This window comes from Ictidomys tridecemlineatus, chromosome 7, assembly GCF_052094955.1.
Source record: "Ictidomys tridecemlineatus isolate mIctTri1 chromosome 7, mIctTri1.hap1, whole genome shotgun sequence".
Classification (NCBI taxonomy): Eukaryota; Metazoa; Chordata; class Mammalia; order Rodentia; family Sciuridae; genus Ictidomys; species Ictidomys tridecemlineatus.
Window position 1 is genome coordinate 138,541,923 of NC_135483.1, and position 18,892 is coordinate 138,560,814.

At 35.8% G+C, this 18,892-nt stretch overlaps 1 protein-coding gene across 5 annotated transcripts in view; it reads left to right on the forward strand.

Moving 5' to 3' along the window:
* Positions 1-3: 3 nt before the first annotated feature.
* Positions 4-18,892, forward strand: part of Ppig (peptidylprolyl isomerase G) — a 54,523-nt gene continuing 35,634 nt past the window's right edge. For 2 of the 5 annotated variants that reach the window (XM_078017542.1, XM_013358310.4), the window contains exons 1-2: positions 6-142; positions 18,622-18,674. The gene's annotated coding sequence lies outside the window, so the exon portion shown is untranslated. Of the gene's footprint in view, positions 143-415; positions 555-18,621; positions 18,675-18,892 lie in introns of those variants that run through there. The other 3 variants (XM_005324566.5, XM_013358311.4, XM_013358312.4) reach the window with 3 other exon arrangements.

An 18,892-nucleotide genomic window follows, 5' to 3' on the forward strand; every position in this document is an offset into this window, starting at 1 on the left:
CGGCGCGACGCTTTCTCTCCACGCCGGACTGGGCTGTGGGGGAGGGAGGCGGTTAGTGGGCTTTAGCGCCTATTCTGACGGCGGTAGATTTGAAGCGCTTTAAAGGACCGGGCCCAGGGAAGAGGAAATTGTAGTGGTGCAGGTAGGTGGCGCGAGGCCCGTGTTGTTTTGGTGGCGTCATTTGCTGCAGTCCCGGGATACGAGAGCGGGAAGGGCCGGGAGAGAGGGGCGGAGCCGGCGCGGTAGGCCGGGCTGTGTTAACCGTCTTTCCCGGGAGGTATACGGACTGCTAGGGCCCAGAGGGGGCCTCTGAGGACCCCTGAGCTCGCTTTGCAGATGTAGCAGCTGGAGAAGGCTTCCGGCCAAGCCTCCAGGGCCAGGAAACCGCTCTTCCTCTGCCAGCCCCCGCCCTCCCCACTCGGGCGCACACCTCGCTCCCTGACGCATTTTGCCGCACAAGCTGTAATATGGCGGCAGCGACGGCGGCCTGAACTCTTAGGGAGCTATGTTGATTTTTAAGGCTTCAAAATCCTAAGACTGAGCACTACTGCCGGGTAGGTGATATGGTTGGTGGGGAAGGGGGAGGCGCAACTCAGTGTCTTTTCAGGTTAGGGTTAGAGAGGACGGGCGAAGAGCCTGAACCACAAGGATTGATATTGAATACAAGCTTTTCTCCGACTCCGACCTTTTTCTCTCACAGAACAGCGGCTGTCGTGCACACTTAACTGGCACAGGCCACTTTGTTAAGCATTTTCTAAAACTCAAGGTCTTACCTTAGCCCTTCGGAAGTTTTCCCATGTTTCCGAGGAGCTGTGAGTGTCGCAGGCCTCTTAGGAGGACGATAGTCCATAGGAGAAAAATGATGGTTTCAGAACTACTTATGCTTTTAGGAAGCAAAGTCAGCTTATGCCGGCAAGGAGCGTGCAGACGTTTTGGAAATGTTTTGAAAGTATCATTTTGTGCATTTAATTTTTTCCCACAAGAATACGTACTGTGCAGTACCAAATTTTGCATTGGTGATCACAAATACGTCCTAGGAACGGTTAAATATTTTGGAAATTTGGAGATCAGACATTAACTTTCAGTAGCCAAAACCAGAAAGGTCATTTGTGCGCGTGTTTCCCATTTTGTAGAGGAAAAGGCCAATAATTGCTAGTTTGGAACTGATTGAGGAGGTGGAAATGAACATTTTATAAAAGTTTTGTAATTGCACCTTAAAAATTCAGAAAAGATACGTAGAATGACTTTTTTCTTGTCTGTTTTTTTATATACCTGAAAATTTGCTGTTTTAGCACCACTCTCCTTATTGTAACTGTTTGGGATGGAATTATTTCTACAGTTTACATACCTCTGTCTTAAGCAGAATTTATTGCACATTGCCTAGCAATTTCTTTATGAATTATAATTATTGATTCCCAGGGATCTTATAGAGTCTCAAAGGATTCTGTGCTTTTCTATTGTTGTGGTAGCTTCCTAAGGCTTTTTTTAATCTCCTGCAAGAAGTGATCAGGGTTGCCTTCCCTGTTGGCAAGTGTGTACAAGTATGCAAACTTCCTAGATTATAAAATTTGGACGTTTCTGGCTCAGTCATTTTTTTCCAAGCCTTAGTTTTTTTTGTTTGTTTGTTTTATTCCAGCTGCAAAGTGATATTGTTTTGATTTCCATCTGTCATAAGCTCTGGGCTTGAAAAATAAAACTCAGGTTTACTAAATTGTGTGTAAAATTGGCTTTCAGTGACAGCTTAGTGATTGTCCATTTAGTGAAGGGTTTGAAGGAATTTATTTTGACTTAAAGGCCTTTTGTGTGTGGGGGGGTGTTTACTACTATGATCTTGCAGAAGAGATGATCTCTACATAGTTTGATATTTTTAATTAGCTATTCTGTGAGGCAGCATCTATTCTTTATGCAAAAGGAAGCTGGCAGCCATTCATTATAAAAGGATGAACTAATCTTGTTATCAAAACACTACCTAAGATTATTTCAGTAGTTGCCCCTTTTAGGAAAATTACATGTTGATTTTTTTTAACTAATAAGGAAATCCTGTTTTACAAATAGCATATTTCAACAAAATCATAAGATTGTCTATTTTTAGACTTCTTTATTCAATGTATTGAAATATCTCTTAATTTGTAGTAAGAATCCACAGGTAATTAATTCAAGTGATTTGAAGAGCCTGTGGCAGATCTTTTTGCTATGTGGTGGAATTATGTGCTTTTTTTTTTTTTTAACTGATAATATTAGCACTAAGCTTACATTCTCTTTTTAAAAGAAAATTTTTTTGTAGTTGTAGATGGACAGAATGCCTTTGTTTATTTTTATGTGGTGCTAAGGATGGAACCCAATGCCTCACACATGCTAGGCAAGTGCTCTGCCACTGAGCTATAGTCCTAGCCCCTCTTTTTTTTTTTTTTCCTTTTTCTTTCTAAGTATCAGTGATTTTTCCTAGGTTTAAGGTATATGTGGTCAACATAAGAACTTTGTGTGTTTTTATTTCTGTAAAGCAAAAAACTTAAATCTTGATTTATTATAGGCAATACTGTGAATATTCAGACACTGCTGTAACTGGGACTTTGTGCTTTTACTAATAAGGAGCCTTTTGCACTTTTTAAGTGGTAACTTAAAATGATCACAATGATCTTTGAAACTTAAGTATGTAATACATAAAAGTTGGGAGGGGGAATGGGGGTTGAACTCACAGTCTCTGTGGGCTGGGCAAACACTGTACTCCTGAGGTACATCCCTAGCCCGGTTTTTATTTTGAGACAGGGTCTCATTAAGTTGCTCAGGCTGGCCTCTAACTTACTATCCTCCTGTCTTGATTTTTCTAGTAGTTGGGATTGTAGGCATACACTACCACTGGGCTAAATATCAATTTTAGATATTAAAATGATTAATGTGAGTAAAACGTTTGCTTATATATTATTGCTTCTGTTGATTATATACATTTTAACTTCAGATTTGTTCATAATTAACTGTTGCATTATGGTGACATAGTAGAAAATAAAATTTAATAAGCCATTATCTGCATTGTTATAAATAAACTAGCATCTACAGTGAAGTTGTCTAGTACCAACTAGAACTTTTACTTTTTTTCCCCTTGTGATATTGAGGCATTCACTTCAGTTCTCTAGGCCTCTTCTTCATTTGTAAAATTAGAAGATTGGGTTGGATTACTCTTAAAATTCCTTCAAATTCCAAAAGTCTATATTTCTGTGGTTTTTGTTTTTGTTTTGGTGTGTGTGTGTGTGTGTATGTGTGTGTTTTCCGTACTAGGGATTGAACCCACGACCTCATGCATCATGGGCAAATGCTTTTATCACTTTGCTACATCCCCAACCTTTTTTTACTTATTTTTTATTGTGACACAGGGCCTCATTCTGTTATCCAGGCTGGCCTTGAACTTGTGAGCCTCCTGCTTCAGTCTCCTGAATAGCTTCGAATACAGGTGTATGCCACACATCCAGCTCCAAAAATCTGTGATTTTTTTTTAAATCTTAGAATTACTGGATTAAATAAAGTGGGTTTAGAATGATATAGGTATGTCTCCAAAAAGTGAGGGATAAATTTATCATTATAAAAAATACATATTTGGCCAGGCTGGTGGCGTACATCTGAAATCCCAGTGGCTTTGGAGGCTGAAGCAGGAGGATTACGAATTCAAAGCCATCTTCAAAAAGCGAGAAACTAAGTAACTCAGTGAGTTCCTAAATAAATGTGTCTAAATAAAATATAAAACAGGGCTGGGGATGTGGCTCAGTGGTCAAGTGCCTCTGGGTTTAATCCTTAGTACCAAAAAAAAGTAAATAATTGCAGGTAAAACATTAAGGGGCCTGGAAGACTTGAGACAGTAGGATTGCAAGTTTATGAGGAAGTCAGCCAGATGAGGTTCAATGAAGGAGGATCGTGTAAGCCTTAAAGAGTCAGAGTAAAGTTGCCGGGGAGTATATTCTGGTTAAATTGAATCTTGGAAGACATAGGAATTAGCCAGAGAAATCAGAAGGGGCAGAGACTTGCTTAGCATCTTCATAGTTGAAAAGAATTACTCTTTTCAAGACTCGGTGATATGCTCACTGTGTGAAATTTCCAAATAATTTTGAATGTAAAGAAGTCACTGCATTATTTATTGCCTAATTAAAAACCCTATATCATTTGCCATATAATTTAGTAATTACTGCCCATATATATATCCTTGTACTCTCTTTCCTGGCATCTTTCAGTATATTAGGATGAATACAGAAATTGTTTTATGTGTGAAACTGCAAAATGAACTTGTTACCTCTTATTATTTGAAATGTATTTGTTGCAGAAATTTAGAAATTTTAGCATTTTTAGATATTTTAAATGTTACTGTGTACATGACTGATATTGTTGACAAACATGAACAACTTAATCATTTGCTTAACAAAAAGTAGAATGTATAAAATTATTTTAAAATATAAATGTTAGGATTTTGTGTATTTTTAAAAATATTTTTAGTTATACATGAACATAATATCTTTATTTTGTTTATTTTTATGTGGTGCTGGGAATCGAACCCAGAGCCTCACATGTGCCAGGCAAGCTCTCCACCACTGAGCCACAAACCCAACCCAGGATTTTGTATATTTTTATATGACCTACTTTTTTCATTGAACTTATTGACTTTATTGCTTCTTATTAAAAATTTTTGTTATGAGAAAAGTAAATTCTTTCTCTCATATTTAAATTTCTGAGGAAGTCAGCCAGATGAGGTGAGTTCATGAGGTCAGGGAGATGATGAATGGTAACAGCTAATAAGCAATGAAGTAGGTCAAAATAGAACATACATATTTCCTCTGATGGAAGCAGGTTATGCTGATTGCTGTACAGAAATGGGGCACACTGCCAGGTGTGGTAATTATTTTTCCAAGAAAAATGTAAATCTGTATTTTGTAGATACAGCTGCAGCTCATTCAGACTGAACAGATTTGTGACAAATTGACAGAATACTCTGAAAGCTTTGTCTTCTAGTATTCTTAGGCAATTCATGGATTATTTTATTTAAATTTTTATGGTTGCAATGTTTTCCTGAATTGTATTTTTTTTTAAAGAGAGAGAGAAAGAGGGTTTTTTTAATATTTATTTTTTTTAGTTTTTGGTGGACACAACATCTTTATTTTTTTTATGTGGTGCTGAGGATCGAACCCAGCGCCCCACGCGTGCCAGGCAAGCGCACTGCTGCTTGAGCCACATCCCCAGCCCGAATTGTATTTTTGGTAGCTCTCAGCATTGTTTTTCTTTTTACTTTTTCTTAAAGAACTGAAAGTTGACCAGATGGTTGTTTCAACTGTGTCTGATTTTAGATATTATTTAGTAATATCTGGGAATCATAATTCTAGAGGAAATATTGTATCCTATTTTTCATTACCAGTTAGTGAGCTCTTTGTAATGAGTAGCAATTAGTAGCATTTTAATAATGTTTTAAGTTTGTTAATATTTGAGCATTTACATATTCAGTGGATTTGTGTAGTAACTTGAATAATTACTGTCTTCCCTCTTTCTTAAAGGATACTTGATTTTTAATTTCAGGAAAATAATTTTAATTAATTTCTGTGAAAAGTATGTCCTTGGGTGATAGAATCTCAATACATGTACATTTTTCTTTTTTTAAAATATTTATTTTTTAGGTGTAGATGGACACAACACAATGCCATTATTTTTATGTGTGCTGAGGATAGAACCTGGGTCCCGCCTGTGCTAGGCAAGCACCCTACTGCTGAGCCACTATCCCAGCCCCACATGTACATTTTTCTAGAGGAGTCTCTATGTATGTAGGTTTGGTCTTTTGTTTTTTGGTTCTAGGGATTGAACCCAGGGCTGTTTAGCCAGTAAGCCACATCCACAGCTCTGTTTTATTTTTTATTTTGAAACAGGATCTTACTAAGTTGCTAAGGCTAGATTTGAACTTAAATCCTCCTGCCTTAGCCTCCCAAGCTGTTGTGATTGTGGGTATGTGCCACTGTCTTTGGCTATTTTCTTTTTATTAATATTTTTTTTCTTCAATTCATTTAATTAAAGACAAGTAGGAAGAAGTCAAGCAAAAGTCCTACAGTCTTCAAACCAAATGAAATAATGATTTTTTTCTTCATCCTTTTTTTCTCTTTGTAAATCTTTCCCTGATCTTGAAGATTTGGAATACTTTATGTGGTTATGATGATATTCATATATTGTTTTATATCTTGATCTTTTTGAGGATGGGTGCTAGGGATTGAACTCGAGACCTCACACATCCTACTACTGAGCTATACCTCTAGCCCATCTTGATTTTTTTGGCGGTGTGGGTGATAGGATTGCCTAGCCCGTAGTGAAACAGTCTCACTAAGTTACCTAGGGCCTTGCTAAAATTGCTGATGCTGACTTTGTACTTGATGATCCTGCTGCTTCAGCCTTTTGGAGTTGGTGGGGTTACAGGCATGCCACTGCACCTGGCTCCATCTTGATTTAAGAACATTTTCTATATAGTTAATCCTGGTGAGCATTGCCTTTTTTCTTTTTTCTTTTTATTCTACTTAGTTATACATGATAGCAGAATGCATTTCAAATCATTGTATACGAATGAAGTACAACTTTTCAGTTCTCTGATAGAGTCACACCATTCATGCAATCATACGTGTACATAGGGTAGTGATGTCCATCTCAGTCCACCATTTTTCCTGCCCCAGCCTCCCCTTTGCCCAATCCAAAATTCCTGCATTCTGCTTATGTTCCCCCGCCCCCATTATGATCAGCATCCACTAATCTGAGAAAACATTTGGCCTTTGGTTTTTTGGGAGTGGTGTACTTTGCTTAGCATGATATTCTCCAGCTCCATCCATTTATCTATAAATGCCATGATTTTATGCTCTTTTAGTGTTGAGTAATATTCCATTGTGTATATATACTCCAGTTTATCCGTTCATCTATTGATGGGCATCTAGGTTGGTTCCATAGTTTAGCTATTTTTATGAATTGTGAATTCACAAATTTGTGAATTTGTGAGTTGTGCTGCTATAAACATTGATGTGGCTGTGTCACTATAGTATTCTGATTTTAAGTTCTTTGGGTATAGATGGATATAGACTGAGGAGTGAGATAGCTGGGTCAAATGGTGGTTCCATTCCAAATTGTCTAAGAGTGGTTGCACCAATTTGCAGTCCCATCAACAGTGTATGAGAGTACCTTTTCCCCTACATCCTTACCTAAGCATTGCCTTAATAACTGTATTTTGTTGAACTAGAAACCATAATTTAACCTTGTTTTTATACAATCAAATAGTTTGCTTCTGATTATGTGTTACTAAGAAGAGTTCTAAGCCAACTTTATACTTGAAGGCTTTCTAAATTTTGGAGTAGTTCCCAAATTCCCTGTATTTGACTTTTACTGGTTCAAACTGTAAGCCCTTAAGGATTTCATGTATTGTTTCCAAAGGCACCGTGTACTGTTACTAGTAATGTTGTAAAATCCTGTTTCTTTCTGTTTGTACATGTATTAGAATTATTATTTTTTTCAGGACTGGGATTAAACCCAGAGGCACTCTACCCCTGAGCTGCTCCTTCCTCCCCAACCCCCACCTTTTTTTCTAAATTTTGAGGCAGAATCTCACTAAATTGCCCAGGCTGACTTCGAACTTGGAATCCTTGTGCCTGGGCCTCCCAACGGCCACCCTTGTACCCAGCTAGAATTACTCTTTAAAAAGGTCTTCACTATTTATAGGCAAAAAAAAAAAAAAAAAAACTTTATAATATTTTAAAATATTTCTCCCTGATTATAAAATTAGTATCTGTTGAAAAAATTATAGAAATTAAAAATGCATAAGAAAATGTCCTCAAACTCATGGTCCAAACCTAATTGTTATTAATGTTTTAGTGTAACGCCTCCTATTGTTTTCTCGGTATACTGATATATATGAACTTGTGATTTATAATTATGTTGTTTACTAGTTTGCATTTTCATCTAATTCGTAGTCTTTGATGATTTTCTTTTTAATTTTTTTCCATTTAAAAAATTTTAATGGATTATATATTTGTGTAGTATCAAGTTGAAAAGGTATGGAAGGTTATATAGTTTAAAACAAAAACAAAAATAAACCTTCTAGGACTGGGGTTGTGGTTTATGTTGTGGTACAACAGCACCACATAAAAATAAATAAGTAAAATAAAGTAACTGTGTCCTATCTACAACTGAAAAACAAAACGAAACACGCCTTCCTTTTACTCCTCTTTCCTAACTACCCCTTTCCTCTCCCATCAGCATGTGAGACAGGTGCTGTACCACTGACATCTATCCCCTACCTTCCTCTCAGCCCCACTTTTTTTTTGAACTAGGGTCTCACTAAGTTGCCCAGGCTGGCCTGGAACTTGTAATGCTCCTACCTCAGACTCTTTAGTAGCTGGGATTAGACATGGACTGTATCCTGCCAGATGTCTCTGAATTAAGCAAATATATACAGAGTTTTGTTTTGGAGTTTTTTTTTTTTAATTGTTTTCCTTTTAAAAATGTATTATACAAAGCTGGAGAGAAGAAGGAGGATGGGAGGGAAAAGTGGGGGGGGGAATCATACCTGAAATCAGTTTTTATGCGTATATGAATTTGTTGAGATGAACGCAATTACTGAGTATAATTATAAAGCTCTAATAATAAAAAATAATAAAAATTTTAGAAAACTAAAAAGATTAGATTTGGGCTGGGGATATAGGTCCATTGGTAGAGTGCTTGCCTCTCATGTACAAGACCCTGGGTTCAATCCTCAGCACCACCCCCCCCCCAAAAAAAAAAAAGATTTGCTGCAGGGAGGAGGAAAAATAAGAAACTATTGAAAGGAATATTGATTGGCTGAGGTTGTGGCTTTCGGTGGTAGAGTGCTCGCCTAGCATGTGTGAGGCCCTGGGTTCCAGCCTCAGCATCACATAAAAATAAAAAAATAAAGGTATTGTGTCTAACTATAACTAAAAAATAAAATATTTTTTTAAAAAAGAAAGGAGGGCTGGGGATGTGGCTCAAGCGGTAGCGCGCTCGCCTGCCATGCGTGCGACCCGGGTTCGATCCTCAGCACCACATACCAACAAAGATGTTGTGTCCGCCGAGAACTAAAAAATAAATATTAAAAAAAAAAATTCTCTCTCTAAAAAAAAAAATAAAAAAGAAAGGAATATTGATGTTTATTAAGGAATAATTATCATGTGCATGACCTGTAAGTAAATGGCTACAAACCCAACTGTGATGCATAGTTCTAATTGGCCCCAACACACTGAATTTTATTCAAATGGAGGTGGATTCTGAGAACACTTTTAAGAAACAGTGTTTAAAATATTAGGAAAGAAAGAAGACATTGGTGTTCAATTTTTCTGTTTTGTTTGCATGCAATTCTTGGTCACTCGTGGTCTTTATTGAGTGTGAAGCACTAAAAAGACTAAATGATAAACTTGAACTCATTTTAAAAAGTAAATAAAAATATACAAAGAACAGCCAGGCATGGTGGTCGCCTATAATCACAGCAACTCAAAAGTCTGTGTAAGGCAATGGAAAGTTTGAAGCCAGCCTTAGCATTTTAGCAGGACTATCTATAAGGGGGTGGTTTGGGTTGTGCTTGGGGATGTAGCTCAGTGGTAGAGCACCCCTGAATTCAGTCTTCAGTGCTGCAAAATAAGTAAATAAAATAAAAATATGCCAGGAACACAAATTATGCACATATTTGTTCCCTAGCTTGCACCACCCTCTTTTTAATATCTTGGATTAGCAGTATAGCTATCTTCACTCTTTTATAGCTCTGTACATTGTATGGTATATACTACAGTTTGTGTAACCTGTACATGTACATTGTATACAAATGTTTGAATATACTAAGATTTCTGTGACTGTCCTTCCTTGATGGCCAGTTAGACTTACAGCCTTTTACTGTTGCAAATCATGGTGCATTGAATAACTTGTACATTCTCTATTTTGCAAATTTGTAAGAATATACATTAAAAAATTCCTACAAACTTTTAGAAGTGGTATTACTGAGTCAAAGTTGATATGTTGTTAAATTGGCAAAGGATTGTATTAATCTACCTGTTCACTAGCAGGAACAATCTATGAGACAGTCAGTAATTTTTGTTTTTGTCACTCCAATAAGTGAAAAATGTCTTTGTGATTTTAATGTGTAAGAATATGATTTCTTAAGTCAGTCCCCCAAATCCAAAGGCCAAATATTCTCCCTGATATGCAGATGCTAATTTACAATAAATGGTATGTGGGGGGTAGGGAAGATTAGACAAAGGGGAATGGAGGGGAGGGACAGGGGATGGGAATAGGAAAGACAATAGAATTAATCAGATATAACTTTCCTATGTTCTTATATGAATATATAGCCAGTGTAACTTCACAACATAACCATAAAAACGAGAAGGTATACTCCATGTATGTATGCTGTGTCAAAATACATTCTACTGTCATGTATAACTAAAAAGAATAAATTAAAAAATTTAAAAGAATAAGATTTCTACTGGCTAGATGATATTTTGCTTCATGAGCATATTATTTATTTTAGTAATTCCTGTTACTGGACATTTTTTTTTTTACTATTATGTAGTGACAACTCCTGTATGTAGTTTTTAAGCTTAAAATCCCAGCCATGTTAGTTTTTAAATTTTTCATTTAGTATTTAACAGACTTCTTTTTTCTGTGTTATTAAAAAACACTTGTGTGTTCAGAGGTAGTCCATCAGATGAACTAGTTAACTGTTACGTTAAACATTTTAGTTTTTTTCTAATTATTCATTATTATGAAAAATATATCAAAGACTTTGATTTAAAATTGTTATCTATATTCATTGTTTCTAGTTTATCATATCACATTGAAGGTCCCTTTTATTATAATTATTTCACTTTTTGCAAATTATCTGTTTATCCCATTAAGTGGCCTTGTGCTTATTGTTTGGTATGTGGACACCATCGGTAGTGGTTCTTGAAGTTGGGGGGCAGAAGGACAGTGAGGTTTTTTGGTTGTCATAGTGACTGATACTTAATAGTCAGGGCCAGGGTTGCTTAAAGTTCTGTACTGCATTGAGTAGGACAGCTCTCTCAAAGTATTGTCCTACTGGCACCATTTCTATGCATATGCATTGTTCTTTTCTTTTTTTTTTTTTTTTTAAAGAGAGAGTGAGAGAGGAGAGAGAGAGAGAGAATTTTTAATATTTATTTCTTAGTTCTCAGCGGACACAACATCTTTGTTGGTATGTGGTGCTGAGGATCGAACACATGCCAGACGAGCGCGCTACCGCCTGAGCCACATTCCCAGCCCAATTGTTCTACTGTTAAAAAATCAATGCATTGATTTGTTGAAAATATTTTTTCTAATTTCCTCAAGACAAATAGGAATAATATGTTTTCCATGAGTTCAAGTCTTTTTTAAATTTTTAAAAAAATTTAATTTGTTATATATGACAAACAATGCATTACAATTCATATTACACATATGGAGCAGAGTTCAAGTCTTTATCTCCATTATTTACTTCATTTTTAGTAAATCTAAAATTTATTTGATATTCAGTGATTAGGAAATATTCACATGTATTTTGCTTAGTTTCCACTTGGGGGTGTGGCACACAATTTTGTGAAAAGATTGTTTCCTAAGATCATCTAGTCTTAAGTCTTTTTTAAAATATTATATTTATTTATTTGTAATACTGGGAACTGAATCCTGAGTACTGGGAACTGAATCCTCAGGATTCAGTTCCCAGTACTACAAATCTACCACTGATCTATATCCTGAGCCATTTTACTTTTTGTTTTGAGACTGATTTTTTTTTTTTTTTTTGTCCTGATAAGTAATTCAACTGATCTCAGACTTGAGATTCTCCTGTCTCTGCCTACTGAGTAGTTGGGATTGCAGGCATGTGCCACTGTGCTCAGCTTAGATTAAATCCCTTTGTTTTTATGCAGTACTGGAGATTGAATTCAGAGGCACTGTACTACTGAGCAACTTCACGAGCCCTTTTTATTTCTTATTTTGTGACAAGGTCTTGCTTAATTGCATAGACTTACCTCAAAATTGATGTCTTCCTTCCTTAGCCTCCCCAGTTGCTAGTATTATAGTCATGTGACACAATGCCTGGCTCAGTTTAGGCTTAGATAAATCTTAAACAGCAATAACAATCATGAAAGTGAGACACTTAAAAAATATTAAGCTCTCTTTTTTGTTGTTTTCTTTTTGTTTGTTTGTTTGTTTTGGTTCTAATTAGTTACACATGACAGTAGAATGCAGTTTGACATATTGTACTCAAATGAAGCCCAATAAGTTAAGCTCTTTTTTTTTTTAACTATTATTTTTCTGTTTAGAGACAGGGTCTCACTGAGTTGCTTAGCCTCTCGCTGTTGCTGAGGCTGGCTTTTTGAACTTGTGATCCTCCTCCCTCAGCCTCCTGAGCCACTCGGATTACAGGTGTGTGCCACCGAGTCTGGGAAGTTAAACTCTTTTGAAGAGTTTCTTTTATAAGTGTTTTACACAACCTGAGATATGGAAAAAAAATAAATAAAAAACTCATCTATAACCCATTTAGTTAGGGATAGAATCTTTTTTTCCCCACTCTTCTTCAATATTATTGTTTGTTTGTTACCAGGGGTTGAACCCAGGGCACTTTACCACTGAGCCAGATTCCCAGCCTTTTTTTTTTTTTTTTTTTTTAATTTTTGAGATAGGATCTCACTAAGTTTCTAAAGCTGGTTTTGCACTTGTGATCCTTCTGCTTCAGCCTCCTGAGCTACTGGAATTACAGATAGAGATAATATCTTAATGTTTTCATATATTTTCTACTATTTTTGTTTTATTAATTTTCAGTTGGTGAACTAACAATTGAACCTATTCTCATTGCAAAATTTGAAACACAGTTAGAGCTAAAGATGCCATTGACTTCTGTCCTTAATACTGATTCGTTTGAAGAAATGCTATTTGCAGTTTTTATATGTATTCTTGAGACCTTTATCTGTAGAAGTAGGATATTTTATGGTGCTAAAAAAGTACTTCTGTGCATCTTTTTTTTGAAGGGACTGTTAGGGCCTTGGGTAGGTTTCTTGGATTATCTAAATAAGACTGTTTTTTGATAAAATAGGCTTCACTTATGCTAAGCAAACATCTGGTATCACTGGGCTGTATCCCAGCCCTGGATTAAGTATATACAACTTTTTCTTTCTTTCTTTCTTCCTTTCTGTTTTTCTATCTTTCTTTCTTTTGATACTAGGTATTGTACCCAAGTCACTCTACTACTGTACTACATATCCTGCCTTTTTAATATTTTTTATTTGAGAGAGAATCTAAGTTGTCCAGATTTCCAAGTAGCTGGGATTATAGGTGTGCACCACTATATCTGGCTGTTATATACCACTTTTGAACTGCCAAATAGTTTTTAAATAACATGTACATATCATAATTTATTCACCTATTCTCCCATTATGATATATTTGGGGAGTTTCCATTTTTATTGTTGTTTTAATGTTGGAGCCTTACTGTCCTTATCCTCTCACATTTATTCATTCATTTAATAAATAGCGATTACCTGCCGTGTGCTCAGCACTGTTTGTAGCACTAGGGGGTGAAGAGGGGACTAAGACTTAAAGTCTGTCATGTCATAGAACTTATATTCTTATGAGAAGAGATTGATATAAAAACTTGAATTTAGGGGCTGGGGTTGTGGCTCAGTAGCAGAGTACCTGCCTTACACATGTGAGGCACTGGGTTCAATCCTCAGCACCACATAAAAATAAATAAACAAAATAAAGATTTTTTTTTACACTTGAATTTATAATAAAATGCCAGTTAACTGGGGTGGGTGGGGAGAATAAAGCAGAAGAAAAGGGTGTTACTGTTTTGGATAGAATAGTCAGGGATGGCCTTTATGAAGAGAAGGTGCTACCCGAGCAGTAACCTAAATGAGGGAATGAGCCATGTGAAAATTTGGAGTAAGCTTGTTCCACATAGAGGGAATAGTAAATAAAGGAAAAAACAAGGAAATAGGTCATGGGATATTTGAAGAACAGCGGGAGTACCAGTGTGACTGAAGTAATGTTGAAGAAAGTGGTAGGGGGTAAAGTTGTATGGGTCAATAAGAGATAAAATATTTAGACTATGTAATTGTAATACATTAACCATGAGCTACTTGTGGTTACAGAGCATTTGAAATGAGGCTAGCTTGAATTGAGATACACTGAAAGTATAAAATATACACTGGATTTTTAAGACTTGGTATAAAAAAGAATGTAAAATATCTTAATTATATTTTTGTGTCAGTTATATATTGATAATCTTTTGGATACACCGAGTTAAAATAAAATACATTACAGAATTTAACCAGTTTTTACTTTTTAAAATGTGGTTCTAAAATAATTTAAAACTACATATGTGGTTCATATTTCTGTTGGGCAGTACTGTTTAGAGCCTTAAAGTCCATGGAAAACATTTTAATTAAGTGTGATTGTAAGACATTAGAGTTTTAAAAGACATGATAAATTTTATTTATATATGCATTTATGAACCAGGCATGCTTTATCACTGAGCTACATTTCCAGACTTTTTTTTTTTTTTTTTTTTGAGTCAGGATCTTGCTAAATTGCTTAGGGTCTTACTAAGTTGCTGAGCCTGAAACTTTCTATCCTCCTGCTTCAGTCTCCTGAGTCTCTTTGGATTACAGGAGTGTACTGTCATGTCTACCTTACTTATTTGATTCCAATCCTGGGAATAAAACCCAGTGGCACTCTACCACTGATCTACATGCTCAGCCCTTTTTACCGTGTTTTTTTTTTTTTTTTTTAACATGGGCTCAAATTAGTGGGCTCATTAATTTGCTGAGGCTGACCTGGAACTTGGTATCCTCCCACTTCAGCCTCCTGAGCATCTGTGATTACAGGTATGGGCCACCATATCTGGCTAAGATTTATGATTTGAAAGAATCATTTCATTTTGGTTATTCTGTGGATAATAGTACAGGACTAAAATAAAAAAAAAAAAAAACTAGGTGGGAGGATGTTGCAATAGTCCAGATAAGGAAGGACTATATTTGTAAAGATAGACTATTTAGGATAATTTTTAAAGCATTCTTTTTTTAAAAAATCTCATTTTAATATTTATTTATTTATATGTGGTGCTAAGGATCAAACACAGTGCCTCACATGTACTAGGCAAGTGCTCTATCACTGAGCCACAAACCAGCCCCTATTTAGCATAGTTTTTGAAGTTAGATTCATCTATTTTTAAATGGTTTGGAAAATGAGGTGTGAGGGAGAGTGAAACCAAAGATGACTACCAAGTTTTCAGACTTATCATCTGGAACAGGAATAATGATTACTGTCTATTTGAGGGAATGAGGGTAGGAGGAGAATAAAGAGTTTTGTTTTAGATATATTTATTATTTTTAACAAAATAAGCTTTTTATTGAAATATGACAGTATACTGAAAAGTACAGAAATTTCTGCACATAGCTCAACGTTTTTCACAAGTAAACTTGCCTGTACACAGTGTTCATTCAGATCAAGGAACAGAATAAATCACTATCCTAGTAGCCCCAACCGATTCAAACTCCATAAATTAGTGGTGATAGTCATTCCATTTTCCAAGTCCCACAAATATAAGATTGTTTACATTGTATCTAGGAATTGAGAAACTTAAATCATCAAAGATTTTGTCTGAAAGGTTATGGGCAAATGGAGTTCTTTTTTTCAGCTTTAATCATTTTTGCCTTGTTTTCAAATTTGGAGTTTGTTTTTAAGAATAAACTATTATAAGGTATTAAGAGTAATAGTAAGAAGTTTGGCATGATTTTGGCAGTACTGTACCTAAACACATATGAATAGAAATCACCACCTGTGACATTGTAATTAAAAAAAAAAAAAAAGCTATAGAAGTTTCTTTGGAGGAAAATAGTATAAAAAATTCTATTTCTGGCTCTTTCTTCATCCCCAAACTAGAAAATTTAAGAAGGCCTACAAAAATTGTTTAGAAGATAAAATGTAATTGGATACTGCCATTAAGTAGTAATTTAATGTTTTCCTGTAAGATTGGATAGTTTCCTCATATTTGTGGAGTCATAGTATTCTCAATTCCAAATATACAGCAAGCAAAATACTATATACATAAAGACATATTGCAACAAATTTAGCAGGACACTATAAAGTTGCTAGGTTTTGTTGTTGTTGTTGTTGTTTTGGTACCGGGGATTGAATTCAGGGGCACTTTTCTCTGAGCCACATCCCCAGCTGCTTAGAGACAGAGCCTCACTTTTGCTGAGACTGGCTTTAAATCGTGATCCTCCTGCCTCAGCCTCCTGAGCCGCTGGGATTGCAGGCATGTGTTTTTTGGGTTTTCTTTTTTTTTTTTTTTTAAGAAAATTCGTGTCTGGGGCTGGGGATGTGGCTCGCCTGGCAAGCGTGCAGCCCGGGTTCGATCCTCAGCACCACATACAGACGAGGATGTTGTGCACGCGGAAAACTAAAAAATAAATATTAAAAAATCTCTCTCTCTCTCTCTCAAAATAAAAAAGAAAAGAAAATTTGTGTCTGTAGAATTCTGGAGGATTTGAAAGATAATCTTTTTGTTTTATTTAAAACAATACCACTATCCATTATATCTGTTAGAATTTTGAGATGGAGAAAGTTAGGAGAAAATGATATTTTTCCATGCAGTAATTCCAAAGTGAATATACGAATACTTTGACTGAATTCAAACGCAAAATAATCTTTTATATAATTTAATCCCTAATTCGCATTAACAACACTAAACAAATAGGTTAATACATATAATTTGCATTTTTGTCATTGTTGGTAATTTGGACAAAGAGGTTTCATCCCTCACTTTTCCATTGCTTTTGTTGAATGCTCTGACTTGTGGTTTATGTAAAATTGATAAGGGTTAGTATGTGAACCTACACAAATGATAAAATTGTGTAGGTTAAACTAGGGACATGTTAGTAAGATAGATGATAGGTAGGTTGTGTCAGCCTCAGTTTTACTATGATATAAAGATTTTGCAAAATGTTCTCATTAGGAGTATATTAAGCAACTTTGCATTACTGTAATTAAATACCTGAGATAATTAATTTGTAAAGGGAAAAGGTTTATTTTGGCTCATGGTTTTAGAGGTTCCAGTCCAAGACAGGGCACGAATTACTTTAGGCCTGTGAGAAGACATGGCATAAGTACAAGTGGTAGAACAGAAGTGCTTATACCCATCAACCAGGAAGCAAAGAGAAAAAGACAAGAGGCTGGAGTCTCACAATCCCCTTCCACTAGGCCTTATTTCCTAAATGCTTCCATTACCTGTCAGCAGCACCACCCTGGGACCAAATCTTTAATAATACATGCACTTTTGGGGAATGTTTATCTAGACTATACCAGGGTGAAACTGTGTGAAATTTATACTGGATCTATTATTTCCTTTAACTGCATGTGAATCTACAGTTGTCTCAGTAAAAACTTCAATTAAGAGAGTGGGATATAGCTCAGCAAAAGAGCACATGGTTAGCATGAGCAAGACCTTGGGTTCAGTTCATAGCTGGCAGGGTGGGGGGGGGGGGTGGCCCAGGGGAGAGATCTACACAGGATAAAGCCTATAAATCTTTTAGAGTTTCCCTGGGCCTAAAATATAGTGTACTGTTTGCTGAGCCACCAGCTTAGTTTAGATAAACTGATTTTCATAAAAGCATATACATTTTAGTTAGTTGCTTCTGAAAGTTGAAAATGTCATTTTTATTGTCAGTTTGTATACTATTTAACTTATTGGCTTTGTTTCATCTGTTCTTCACCTTAAACTCTCTACCCCCATCAGATATTACATTCAAAATTTCAAGTTTTAAAAATAAGGGCCTTACCAGAAAAAAAGTTCTATTAAAAATAAGTATCTGCTATGTAGATAAACCTGTTACACAGTATAATCCTCATTGGTATGTCTATAATAGCACATCAGGAAAGGCAATTGCTCATGATTAAAAACTGGCCTCGCCAGGCACCGTTTCTCACGCCTGTAATCCCAGCAGCTCAGAAGTCAGATAGGAGGATTGAGAGTGCAAAGCCAGCCTCAGCAAAAGTGATGAGCTGAGCAACTCATTGAGACCCAGTCTCTAAATAAAACACAAAATAGTGCTGGGGATGTGGCTCAGTGGTCAAGTGGCCCTGAGTTCAATCCCAAGTACCAAAAAAAAAAAAAAAAAAAAAAGTAGCCTCATGTAATGAGTAAAACTTATTGTTGTGCTTTTTTTTAGCATTTATATCTACCATATATTACTATTATTAAAATACTCTACCCTGCTCAGTGTGGTGGCTCACAGATGTAATCCCAACAACTTGGGGTGCTGAGGTATGAAGATTGTAAGTTCAAGGCCAGTCTCAGCAACTTATTGAGGCCCTAGCAACTTAGAGAGATCCTATCTCAAAATAAAAAGGGCTTAGGATGTGGCTCAGTGGTTAAACAACTGAGTTAAATCCCCAGTACCTAAACAAAAATTCTACTTTGTTCTTTATAGATGATTTATTTTTGATGGTGTTTAGAATTCCTCCTACCAACAGTACTTGCAGCTCCACTATTGAGCATATATATCCCCAGCCATTTTTATTTCTTATTAAGCCTCATGTTTTAATCAGAACTCTCATTTTTGCTTTCTAGGAGCAAAGAATTGAATCAATTGCCCTTGTTGGTGTTCTTTTTTCAATTTAAAGGTAATCTGCCTGTCAGTTCAGTTGTCATACAAACTTAATACAATTTTCTGTTTGTGCTGGCAATCTTATATTTGGTTGATAAAATAAAAATTTTATTGTATGATAATGGCTAAGCCTTATCTTTGAAGTCTTCTATTTTCACAAAACACAATCTAACCTCTGAGAGCATTAATAATCCATATGATTTACCTCATGGAAATACATATAAAAATAATTCA